The sequence below is a fragment of the Poromitra crassiceps genome (assembly GCF_964638095.1).
Source record: "Poromitra crassiceps genome assembly, chromosome: 10".
Classification (NCBI taxonomy): Eukaryota; Metazoa; Chordata; class Actinopteri; order Beryciformes; family Melamphaidae; genus Poromitra; species Poromitra crassiceps.
The window spans coordinates 42,296,098-42,309,581 of NC_139631.1; positions in this window are offsets into that span (position 1 = coordinate 42,296,098).

Below are 13,484 nucleotides of genomic sequence, written 5' to 3' on the forward strand. Positions count from 1 at the left end.
GGGCCCAGATGGAGCCACTTACGAACTGGTTGTGCATAATCTTTCTGATTTATAACTTATAGTGCCACAGTTTTACCACAAACTGCGACTTTCTCAACATGTACGGCAACCATTTTAGGGCATCCTCCTCCATCAGAGTATTGGCTATCATTCCTGTCTAAGCGTTGTCAGTTCTTGGGCTCTATCATTGCATCGGCCTATAAACTGCACCCAGCGCCCAGCGAAGCGCAGATTAGTGGGCGTGGACCAGCCCACTCGATATTTTGGTGGCGGCGCTACAGGCGGCCTTAAGCATTACAACCACGCCTTTTAAGCGTAAAATTATGCACAGTCTGCTCATTGGAGAAGTGCAGTATACAAATCACAAGCTTGCCTTTTAAGCTTCAATTCCACGGAGCGATCCAGTCCGGTCAGAAAGCCAAGCGCTCTGATCTCCCACCCTCCCTTTCATCCCCGTCTGTCTCATATATTTTATTCCATATTATTATGCTTCTCAAACCAATCTGACTGCAGTTTAAATACTGCAAGCATGTAAATACGCTACACTATAGCAAGATCAAAGTGAAAAGAATGTTCTAAACGCATCAGTTAGAAAAATATAGCCTATCCCTATGTCATGATGAGATTAGACTGGTGAAAGTTTGTCCAGAATGATATCGTTTTCTCTCCCCTGCTGCACAGGTAGGATGATGCACATAAATATAGCCTACATTATGTAAAGTCATTGCATAAATGTGTTTTTATTGTAAAAGTAAATGTGAAGTAGGGCCAATTTATTGGAGCGGACATCACAGTAGGACATGACAGTAGAACCGCGTTACGCTGTCACTCATCTAAATCACGTTAAATCTGCGAGGGATATATATAGCCCCAGGATGACATATATGTTTCACATAGGGTTGTGTTTTGATTTCCAAATTTTATTTTGTCCAATATTGAAATGTTCTACAATTGCATGTTGTGTTAACATTACACATTATTTCTATCTACCTTTCTATCGATTTAGGCTCGTTTGGTTGCTATTTTTTATCGAAATGTATTGGCCCAATGCATGCTGGGAGATTTCACATGTGTGGCTTTGTGCCTGTCTGCTGTCTGATGCGCGAGGGAGTGAGAGAGAGAGAGGGGGGACAGAGAGTGAGATGGCAGAGGAGAGTCCGCGCAATTACGCACAATAATAGAACCGGCGAACTTAGGCGAGATAGAGGGAGTGAGAGAGAGAGGGGGGACAGAGAGTGAGATGGCAGAGGAGAGCTCCGCGCAACCGGCACACTGAATAGGCCTGGTTTTGAAAAGCGCTAAGCGATAAATTAACGCCAAGGCGGAAGATATCGTTAGGCCGGTATTTAAGGCCGAAACGCCCATTCTGGCCTATTCTGGCACTGCGCCACGCCTCTTTGGCGTAAAGCGCATTTCGGGGCCTAAAATCATGTTGCTATCTTCCCGAGGCAGGCGCAAGGCACGTTTTTTTTGCGTTTAACGCCAGTTTTGGGCCTAAGGCCTGTACCAAGATAGGGCCCCTTAGTAAACCATATCGAGTGTGCTCTGAAAGACATTCAGTCCTCACACGAAAACGCTGTCATTCTTCCTGCATTACTGTTTCACTCCTCACATGTCAGTCATCGCTCAATACGGCGTCACTCCTCAGTCATCAGTCCTCAGTCATCAGTCCTCACTTGTCAGTCATCACTCGTCAGTCATCAGTCCTCACTTGTCAGTCATCACTCGTCAGTCATCAGTCATCACTCGTCAGTCCTCACTCGTCAGTCCTCACTCGTCAGTCATCAGTCCTCACTCGTCAGTCATCAGTCCTCACTCGTCAGTCCTCACTCATCAGTTATCACTCCTCACATCTCACACGAAAACGTTGTCATTCCTCCTGAAACGTGCCTCACTTATCACTCAAACTAGCTGTCAGTCATCACTCCTCACATCTCACATGGAAATGCTGTCATTCGTTGTTTTTGGTTGTTCTTCCGTGATGACTGATGAGTGACGACGTATTGTGCGATGACTGACGTGTGAGGAGTGAAACAGTAATGCAGGAAGAATGACAGCGTTTTCGTGTGAGGACTGAAGGTGTTTCAGAGCACACTCGATATGGTTTACTAGGAGACACAAGAACTGACAACGCTTAGACTGAGGAATGATAGCCAATACTCTGATGGAGGAGGATGCCCTAAAATGGTTGCCGGACATGCGTAACTCCTGTGGCACAATTCAAAAGGGATGAAAAAAGGTAGCGTATCGCTCCATTCATATTTTTCACACGCTGGTACAGGGAGAAAAGCAGGAAGTGACATTCACTTTAGGTCTCTATAGAGCCACGATTAGCTGGTGTCTGCGGGTGGGAACCCGGATTGGGTATATAATAATAATAATAATAATAATAATAATAATAATAATAATAATAATAATAATAATAATAATAATAATAATAATAATAATAAAGGTAATAATAATAATAATAATAATAATACTAACTTAAATTTATATAGCGCCTTTCATAAAACCCAAGGTCACTTTACAAGAGTGGGATCCAGATAGGGGAGAGAGGGGGAGGAAAACAAACAAACAAACAAACAAAACAAACAACAGGGATGGTTGAACTAAACTGAACTAACTAATGTGGAAAGGCCATGGAAAAGAGGTGTGTTTTGAGGTGTGTTTTGAAACTGTTCAGGGTCGGGGCATTGCGGATTTCGGCAGGGAGAGAGTTCCAGAGGGTGGGGCAGCCACGCTGAAGGCTCTGTCCGCAAAGGTTTTGAGTCTGGTACGGGGGATGGATAGCAGACCCGCGTGTGAAGACCGCAGGTTCCGGGATGGAGTGTGTTGGTGAAGGAGGTCGGACAGGTATTGGGGGGCAAGTGCGTGAAGGGATTTGTAAGTGAGAAGGAGGAGTTTGTACAGTGTGTGTCCTGGTCGCTGCACTAGCACCTCCTCTGTTCGGTCGAGGCGCCTGGTCGGGGTGGAAGGCAACTGTTGGGAATAGCGTGATCCTTCCACGTGCACGGTGAAGCTTCCCCTGTCAGGTGAAAAGAAGCGGCTGGCAACTGCGCATGTGTTGGAGGAAGCATGGTGCTAGTCTCCTCAGATCGCCAGAGGGCGGACCAGCAATGGGGGCAGCAGGGGAAAAAATGTGCCAAGTAGCCTACAATTTGGGAGAGAATGGGGGGAAAAAATCAGAGAAAAAGACTGAATTCAGTACCGAGGATGGTGACGTTGACATTGGCGGTAGCGCGCCCGCAGGTGTTGACCGCCTCGATAATATAGGTCCCGCTGTCTCCTCTGGTGGTGGCGGCGAGAGACAGCTTGGAGTGACCTGGCTGGGTGTCGATGGTGATGCGGGTGTCGGCCGCCAAGTCCAAGTTATTCTTGGTCCACTTCACACTGGGGTGGGGCTTTCCTGCGACGTTGGCAGGAAGCTCGATCTTGCTGCCTGCATTAATGATCAGTCCGGTCAGCAGTTTGGCATCCAGCTCGATCTCTGGGGCCTCTGTAAGAATTCAAACAGGAAGAGAGAGTATACTGAAGAATTACACAATTAAAAGTGTCTATGTCACATGTGTCAAACTCAAGGTCCGCAGGCCAAATCCGGCCCGGCACATTATTTTATGTAGCCGGTGAGAGCTAGCAAAGACTACAATTTGCAGAATACAATTGGGGTGTCAGAGTCATATTAGGTAGAGGGCCGGATTTGTTCAACTGAGACCTCATGGGGGCCGGATTTTTTCTTTTGGTCTAGCACATACATGGGCAAAATACGGCCCACGGGCGCCACCTGTGTGGCCCGCGATGGAATTGCAAAAAAAAAAGAATTTACACACAAAGTGCACCTGAACGCAACATGCAAGATACCCGCTGAATAAGTGTCCAAATGTTCATGTAATATTCTGGCTACATTGAAGTAGAAATTTAAATAACTCAAATAACTCATTGGTTTTGGATTTATTTAGCTTCAAGACTGCATTTTTGTTCGTGTGACCCTCAACACGGGCTTTGATCATCCCGGGACACTTACTGATACTTATGCTTAAATTAACCCACTCATATTCAGATTTATTTCAAGAAAAACATTTCAGCTAGTGGAAATTCTAATTGGCTGGTAACTTTAAAATCTAGCAGCCATATTGGCAGGTCATCAAAAAAGTTAATTTCAAGCCCTGAGAGCAGGTGGTGACATAGGAGTGAGTGAGAAAAGGATCAAATATTGGTGGTTAAGACTGAATAATGACATCACAACTGTTAACACATTGACTGCCAGCCCTTTTTTCAATGCTGTAGGTAGGTTCTGCCAGGTTTTTTTTTGAGGATTCTGGCTCATTTTACAAGAGCCGAGGATTCTTTTCTGTTAAGACTTCGTGAACACCAATCATCTAAAAATAACTAATAGAATGTGTGCTTTCTCTGTCTAAAAGAGTTAGTTTGTAGAGTTAGTAGTTATGTAAGCATTAGCAGTTGAATACAGCATGGTTTCAGCGTCAGAAAAATTATTCAGAGATAAACGGCTTTTTGTGAAATTCGATAGAACAGTCACTTTAACCATTCATTTTTGGCATCAGTAAGAGTCAGACATCTAAACAATAGTTTTGAACAGTAATTTCCTCCATAACAGCAGGAAACCCCCCTCTGCTTCCAACTCCTCCCTCCGTGTGTGTTCTCCTCCTGCCTCCCTGGCTCTCCAGCGGGCGTGTCACAACGAAGTTGCTGCTGCCTGGCTGCTGCCTGTTTGCGCGGCCGCTGTTTGAGGAAGTCTGGGTGGACTCGCTCGTTTCGTGGAGTTTTGGTTGAGAGCTTTGATGCGATTCTGGTCATATTTATGCTGCGTGTTTCAAAGTGTGCATCCAATCTATTCTTGGAACCCCCCACCGTTGCCACCGCTGTGCATCAGCGCGAAAGTGAAAGCGTTTTCGCCATCAATTTTACAGTATGAGAACGGCTTCCTCGCGCTTTTCCGTCCAGTTTTGGGTCGCCTCTTTCTACTGTGGAGAGACATGTCAACACTCAGTGGGTCGGTAAAATAGATTATACACATTCAATACCTCCAATTCTGGTGTAGGAGACGTAAAAGGGGTTGATCGATGTCCCACCGTCAAAAAAAATATATATTTATGTAAGCCGAGATATCTCGTCCTTGGCACTCAACGGTTGGATTATGTAAGCCGAGATATCTCGTCCTTGGCACTCAACGTGTTAATTTAAAATCAGTTATTTCTCTAAACCTGGCTTCAAATGCACCAAATTTTTCACGCTGGCGCAGTTCGGCCCTCAGCAAAACCGGTAGTGAGGACATTTTTTGTGGCCCTCTCTATCATCAAAGTTACCCATCCATGGGTTACGGCATGACAATATTTGTTCGGCCCCCGGCAACAATCTGGGTTTTTCATGTGGCCCCCATGAAAAATAATTGCCCACCCCTGGTCTAGCAGAAAGGGCCCTCAGATTTTGAGATACCCCTACCCGAGGTAGAACAAATGACAACAATGATTTTTCTTATCTTTAGGGTCTCCCATTCATGAAATTGATTGTTGTCAAATTTTATTTTAGGGGAAAAAATGTTTTTTTTTGCTGTTCTTTAGAACTAGCCCAATCCCTGAAAAAGAGCCAAATTAGGCCAGTCCGAATAGGGGAAAGGTGACAAAAAAGCCCATAACTTGAGAATGCTCACTCTTTTCCTCATCGGATTTGCTGAGGTATGAACCAGGTGGCTGCCCTACATCACCAAATAGTCAGAAAATGATTTACCTAAAAAGATCATCAATTATAGTCCTGTAAATATAGCTTTAGTTTAGGCGGAAATTGTACTTTGTGGTGATAGGAACATAGGACGCCATCACTTTTCTCTCATTTATCAGAAAAACAGAAATCCCTGAAAAATATACCATTACTGAATTGTCTAGGGTGCTATTGAACACTGACCAGTAGTTGTATGAAGATATCTGGTACAGTTCTATTGCAAATGAGATGTCTTTAGACATAGGCCTGTACCTCTTCTCTGAAACAGTCAAATTATGTCATTCCGAATGGGGGATAAGTGGCATAGCTAACAGTTGAACAGACTCACTCCACTTTACAGGTTTGTTACAATGTAACTACATATGAACGTCATTTATATAAGTATTGGTAATTACTGTCTAATTACATTTGGTGTTCATGTGTAAATAACAAATGTGTTTTTTCTTAAATGCTTCGACAGTGACACCTGTAGGGCACTGATGGAGCGGCATGCAGACAGAGTCTGTGCCAGTCTCTGTCTGTCATGCCCTGTTCATGCCCTCGGGGGTACAGGAGAAACACATTCTCCCCTAGGGCATTTGATTCCCATGGTAATTTATCTCATGCTAAATATGATTGGTTGAAAACACATGCATTTCACAGGGAACAGAGGAACAGGGAATAGATCGGTAAGATTGACATTGTATTGTCCAATGTTGAATGAGTCTCTCAACGCTGAATCCAGTTCACTACGAGGAAGTGATGACATCAAAATTCTACTTTGCTGTGATGAGCTGACAGGAATATAGATTTACACAACACTGATGCAGCATATTTTATTCCCCCCTTATTTTTTATTAACTTTTTATCAAGCAGTAAGTTAGTTCACAAGCCAGACAGTCGTTGCATTACATTATGAGCCAACACGAGTTTCGAGAGGGCGGGCCGCGGTACGGAGTGGAGACCGAGAAAACTGAGATATTTGCAACATCTCGGCTGCATGCGGTTACACTACAGACGGCATGGATGTGCAAGTAAGTCAATTCATTTCAAGTTATCCGGGCCTTCTAGTAAATTCGGCGTGCAAATGGTCCACCAAGCAGTGTTATTTTTTTCGTATTTATGTTTCATGCTGCATAGCCTGTCATTTTTCCTAATAAAAACGGCAACCTTAAACTCCCACCTTTTTAAACTGAATTTGGCCCGTCAATCCATGGCTGACAGCGAGTTCATTTTTAAAGCGTGAGTGGTGATCTTTATACCATATGAAAGTAGAAGAAATAAGGAATCGATTGGGACCAAGCATGTCAACCTAGCATGTCGGGAAGGGGGGGTAAATAATGCTCCAAAGTTGATTAATTGGAATGTAAACAAGTATGTTGATAGTGCAGGGGAAGACACTCTCTGGTTCCAGATGCAAGAGTGTAATTTAACGCTATTTGACAAGAGTTTCGGCTATAGACTTTGTCAAGTCTCATCCAAACACAGTGCAAGACAGCCATTATAAAGACAGGTGGGCTGATTGAATGGACAACACCTGTCCTGTGAAAGCACACCTGAGTGTGATTACAATGACATCATAGGATCAGTCATGCAGTAATAGGCTACATTTAGACAGATTAATCAAAACATTGATGTCACAGGTAGGCTGTATACCATAATATATCATGAATCAATATATCATGAATAAATAGATTTATATAAATAGTAATCACAGCCTAATGCATAGAGATAAATCCTGAAACCTTCTCGCAACAGTTGTAGCCTAAGCCAGTGGTTCAAAGTGGGGTCCCCAGCAAAAAGGGGGGATAATCTATTATTACTATAATTCCATGCCATCCATAAGTAACACAATCTAATCTAGTGTAGAAGTGAGTAACTAGGCTAATAATAACCATAACAGCACAAATAATTGACAAAAATCTCGAAATAAAAAATATACAGTATTTACTCTGAGAAATGAAATAATGAGAAAAGGAACAATTATTGATGGTTAAAACTGAATAATGACATCACAACAGTCTAATCCTAATGCTCAATTAAAATGAGATATTCCTCTAAATCTGTCTTCAAACTGCAAAGGGGGGGGGGGGGGGGGAACGCCCACATATTTTTTTTAGTTTCCTCCCTTGCTTTCTAGCTCACCACTGATATATATATATATATATGATATTCTCCAATCCCATCAATCAGGGTTCTGACCTAGACATAGTACTGTCACAGCCACGTCCCTTGTTGTAAATAACATATTGAATTGTCTCGATGATCGCCAGCACTGTGCAGCTCTCTTTGTCGATCTCTCAAAGGCTTTTGACACTGTATATCACGGTATTTTATTACAGATACAGTAAACCAAGCATGGAGCATTCCATCGCGGCTGTCTGCCATGCATAGCGCGGCAGCGACATGGTGGGAATTCGTTTTCTTTTCACCCTGGAAGTGTAAAACATAAATAAAACAGCTCGCACACTGCAAGGGCTCCAGTGAAGTATTTATTGCACCGGTGCAAGTTAGTAGTTAGTTTATGGGCTAGAAATTCTGTCAGATGACAGGCACTAGGCGCCATTTTCTCCTTCAGTTGGAAGGGAAAATTATCCTGAAATGAAGATTTGATTGACAGCTGCCATGTCGTGATATGATTGGTTGTTCCAAAGTCTCTCTCCAGCTCTGCACCTGCCGGATTTGACCTGGATGTGCGTGTTTTTAACTTTTTTCAATTCACCCTGGAAGTGCACACATCGGCTGTATGCCACAATTATTACGTTAACGCATGCACTTTCTGTGATGTTTGAGCCTTGTTCCGCATCATAGTTTGGGAAATGAGGAAGCGATGCTGCAGTAACGTTTGATGATGGCAAGCAAAAACAAACCTCTGTGAACAGAAAAGGAGGAAGAAAAGGGTATAATGGCAAGTTCAGCTTCAAGCCCTGCCAGATGGTTCTCTCAACAAGACCAAAGTTATTTGCATGCATTTATTGTCAATGTGAATTAAGTTACCACCGGGGTACGTACTACTGTATAGTCTCAAATACCACTTGCTGGCCAAGCACACAGCTGATGCAAAGAGCCCTCCGCCCCCTCGCTAGGTTAGGCAGAGCACACTGGATAGTTTGCCAGGGAGACGCATAGACACCTCCAGCCGCAAGCCGCAAACTTTCAACAGCAGTAGCCAAATGGGTGGGCGGCTACAGCTTGCAGATTGACATTGTGGAGGACGAGGGTCTGCATATTTTTTGAGCATGCACACCTTTGAGTTTATTCTGAAGAATATTCTGGACACCATTAGTCATTGTTCCAATAATAACTAGAAAAGTGCACTCGGTGGAGTGCAGATCCCCGCCAGGCCCGCGTTTTCCCCCAAGCTGACCCATAGACAGCATAGTAAATCATTGTATGCATGCTATTGTAACCAGTGTACTCTGAGCAGTCTTTTAAAGAAAGAAATGAAGTCATTCAGACAGGTGTGACTGTGATTAGAATAACTACGCCTCTCAGTTATTGTCCATTTGCGCCCTCTGGTGGCGTAATTTAGAGAAGGAAGTGGGCATGAGTGACGTGGTTTTCCCAGCATTCTTTCTTTTCCAATTCAGACAGACATGAGACACGCACGCACAACAGTCAGTAGCTCCAGCCATTAGCTCTTGTGCAGAGAGTTTGAACACTCTATCACTTGATTAAACTAGAAAACTAGAGAAAAGATAAATAGGAGAGATCCTTTGAAGCTGAAATAGAAGTTACACAACAGTCACGGAGCTGTCGGCCGTCCAGAACGGCCATTTGTATCGGACATTCCGGTGAGTTAGCTGCTGAGCTAATAGGCTAAAAACAGTATTAGTGCTGTGCTTGTTGCTAACCTCCATGATTGCCGCTTGATATATGTTGATGTTAAAACCAGTCGGGATGAGCTACTAACCTGATGAAGCTATCATTTAGAGAGCAATGTAAGATAGTGGTTGTTAATTTAACTCCATGCAGAAACATTGAATGTTTTGCCCTATACGTTTTTGTTGTGACTGTATATTTCAGTAAGTTAGTCCATTAAGTTATACAAGTGGGGGTTTAAGCTAAAATGTGTCAAGTGAATGTTGAAATAAACTATAGTTATTGATATATTTGTAAGAATGTAATGTATTTGATGTCCTGAGAAGAACCACAAGTGAAATGTTGATATAGACAACTGAGTGATTATTCTGCACCTTTTGTGCAGGCTGGTTTTTTGATGAGACTAGACTACAGACTGAACTGTGCTGCCCAACTCACCATCATCCCACTGCCTCCTGGACTCCATTGCCATCTTCACCGTCGCCATCATCTTCTTCAGTCTTCGCCTCAACTACAGAATCAACCATTCCTCACATTCTTCATCTCAATCCTACCGGGAGCCAGGATGGACAGTTTTCCTTGCGAACAATGGTGGTAGGAACTTGAGTGCACTCAGACAGACGAACTAAGACTCTTATTTTTTGAGATCTCATTTTATTTCATTCCTTTTGTTTTGGTTGAGCTCAACAACATTGTATTTCAATTAGCCTACTCTGGGTCTGAACCAAATTGCCTAGCTAAACCTTTAGTTGTATAGTGAACAAATTAGTAAGCCATATTTGGGATTGAGTGAAAAATATTATAAACTAGTGAACACTAGCACTTTTATTTATTTTTAGGTCGTAATTAGTATTGAAATGCCGGTGCATTTTTGATTCATGCCCAGAGATACTACTTTCAATCATTCCTGTTAAGAAAAGAAAAATTGGTTGTGTATTATTGTGTACGAAAGGTAATGTTATTGTTCTAACTGAAAGGAAATAAGACAAAAGTACAAAAAAGACAAAATAAGAAACAATAATACTAAAGTTGAATCAAAAAGATGTGAGGTCTCCAGACCATATTTCAAGCTGAAGGCCACTCATGCATAATCCGATCATCCCCTGACGACAGTCAAGTCCTAGCATAACGTGGTCAGTCAAAGTCCTAGTATGACGTCTGCTATGACGTCAGTTAATCCTCATATATATAGCAAGGGTTCTACGTCACCTCTCTCTCTCTGGCCGATCATAGCAGCAGCAGCTTCACGGCAGTCCATCTCCCTCGAAGCCGTCCTCCGAAGCATTGTTTTGCACCAGATCTGCAGACCGAATCAGCACCCACAAGCCTTCTCTACCCGTGGATATTCCCGAGAGAGTCGGAGAAAGTCAGGGTAGTTGCGCCCAGGCAGCCAAGTAGGCCAAGCCGGGAAGCGCCAAGCTAAACTTTAATGTACCAAGATCGAAGGCCCGACCGAGTTGGGAGCGCCAGCCGCAAATAGCTGTAAGTCGCTAAAAAGGTCGAAGGCCGGAAAAGTACAATCGCGAAGCGCCAAGGCGGCCAGGTAGGCCAAGCTGGGAAGCGCTATCGCGAGGTGCCCGACCGAGTTGGGAGCGCCAGCCGCAAATAGCTGTAAGTCGCTAAAAAGGTCGAAGGCAGGAAAAGCATGTACCAAGGCCCGACCGAGTTGGGAGCGCCAGCCGCAAATAGCTGTAAGTCGCTAAAAAGGTCGAAGGCCGGAAAAGTACAATCGCGAAGCGCCAAGGCGGCCAGGTAGGCCAAGCTGGGAAGCGCTGTCGCGAGGTGCCCGACCGAGTTGGGAGCGCCAGCCGCAAATAGCTGTAAGTCGCTAAAAAGGTCGAAGGCAGGAAAAGCATGTACCAAGAACGAAGGCCCGACCGAGTTGGGAGCGCCAGCCGCAAATAGCTGTAAGTCGCTAAAAAGGTCGAAGGCCGGAAAAGTACAATCGCGAAGCGCCAAGGCGGCCAGGTAGGCCAAGCTGGGAAGCGCTATCGCGAGGTGCCCGACCGAGTTGGGAGCGCCAGCCGCAAATAGCTGTAAGTCGCAAAAAAAGGTCGAAGGGAAAAGTAAAATCAACTACTGGCGCCTGCAGATCTCAATTAACCTCCGGTAATCAGATCTTCCTTTTGGGGGATCTCCTAGCCTATGCAGGTGCCCTCCTCTTGCCTCAAGAGCAGCGCCACTGGCCAATGAAGTCAAGCGCCAAAGTATTTGCCATGCATGCCGATTGCTAAATAAAGTTTGTCTAATCCTACCAACTGGCCTCTCATGATTGAAGTGAGGTCTCCAGACCATATTTCAAGCTGAAGGCCACTCATGCATAATCCGATCATCCCCTGACGACAGTCAAGTCCTAGCATAACGTGGTCAGTCAAAGTCCTAGTATGACGTCTGCTATGACGTCTGCTATGACGTCAGTTAATCCTCATATATACAGTATAGCAAGGGTTCTACGTCACCTCTCTCTCTCTGGCCGATCATAGCAGCAGTAGCTTCACGGCAGTCCATCTCCCTCGAAGCCGTCCTGCGAAGCGTTGTTTTGCCCCACCCACCTCCCCAGTCCGCCACCAACGAGTCTTGACTCCTGATCCCCCACGGGGGGGGGGATCTCCTAGCCTATGCAGGTGCCCTCCTCTTGCCTCAAGAGCAGCGCCACTGGCCAATGGAGTCAAGCGCCAAAGTATTTGCCATGCATGCCGATTGCTAAATAAAGTTTGTCTAATCCTACCAACTGGCCTCTCATGATTGAAATACAGTTGTTGGTGTGAGTTATTGAATTTGGGAAGGAATTAGTAATTTTATGGAAATGTAACCACTTCAGTATATGCCAGTCTCCTCTTAGAACCTAGAAATTAGATCTACCTGAAAACTAGGCGATCACTCGCGCTAGGTGGGTTACACTATGATAGCTGACTGGCAGTGTTCTGGTTTCATCTTCAGCCAGCCAGCATGCTACAAAAGCGGCTAATGTTAAAGCTATAAAATGGCTTACCATCTGTAACATAGGCTACTTCACGGTCTGGTATGAATGAAATGTAAGCTGCTTTCCAGTTTAAATGTATGATTTGAATGCCTATGGAGAAAATTAACCGTCACATTGTATGATTTTATGTTACAGGTATGATACTATGTAATTACATATGAACTAGCCTACTGTTGAACTTACTAGACTCATTTCATGTTACTATGTAATTCGATATGAACTACTGTTGAACTTGTCTGGTACTATGTAAATACTGAAGTATACTACTCACTTCATGTTACTATGTAATTACATATGAACTACTATTGAACTTGTCTGGTACTATGTAAATACATATGAAGTATATAATAAACTCGCTTCATGTTACAGGTCTGTTACTATGTAATTAGATATGAACCACTGTTGAACTTGTCTGGTACTATAAATACATGAAGTATATAATAGACTCGCTTCATGTTACAGGTCTGTTACTATGTAATTACATATGAACTACTATTGAACTTGCCTGGTACTATGTAAATATATATGAAGTATATAATAGACTCGCTTCATGTTACAGATCTGTTACTATGTAATTACACATGAACTACTGTTGAACTTGTCTGGTACTATGTCAATACATATGAAGTATATAATAGACTCACTTCATGTTACAGGTCTGTTACTATGTAATTACACATGAACTACTGTTGAACTTGTCTGGTACTATGTAAATACTAATTATATAATACTTATTTCATGTTACAGGTCTGTTACTATGTAATTACACATGAACTACTGTTGAACTTGTCTGGTACTATGTAAATACATATGAAGTATATAATAGACTCACTTCATGTTACAGGTCTGTTACTATGTAATTACACATAAACTACTGTTGAACTTGTCTGGTACTATGTAAATACGAATTATATAATACTCATTTCATGTTACAGGTCTGTTACTATGTAATTACATATGAACT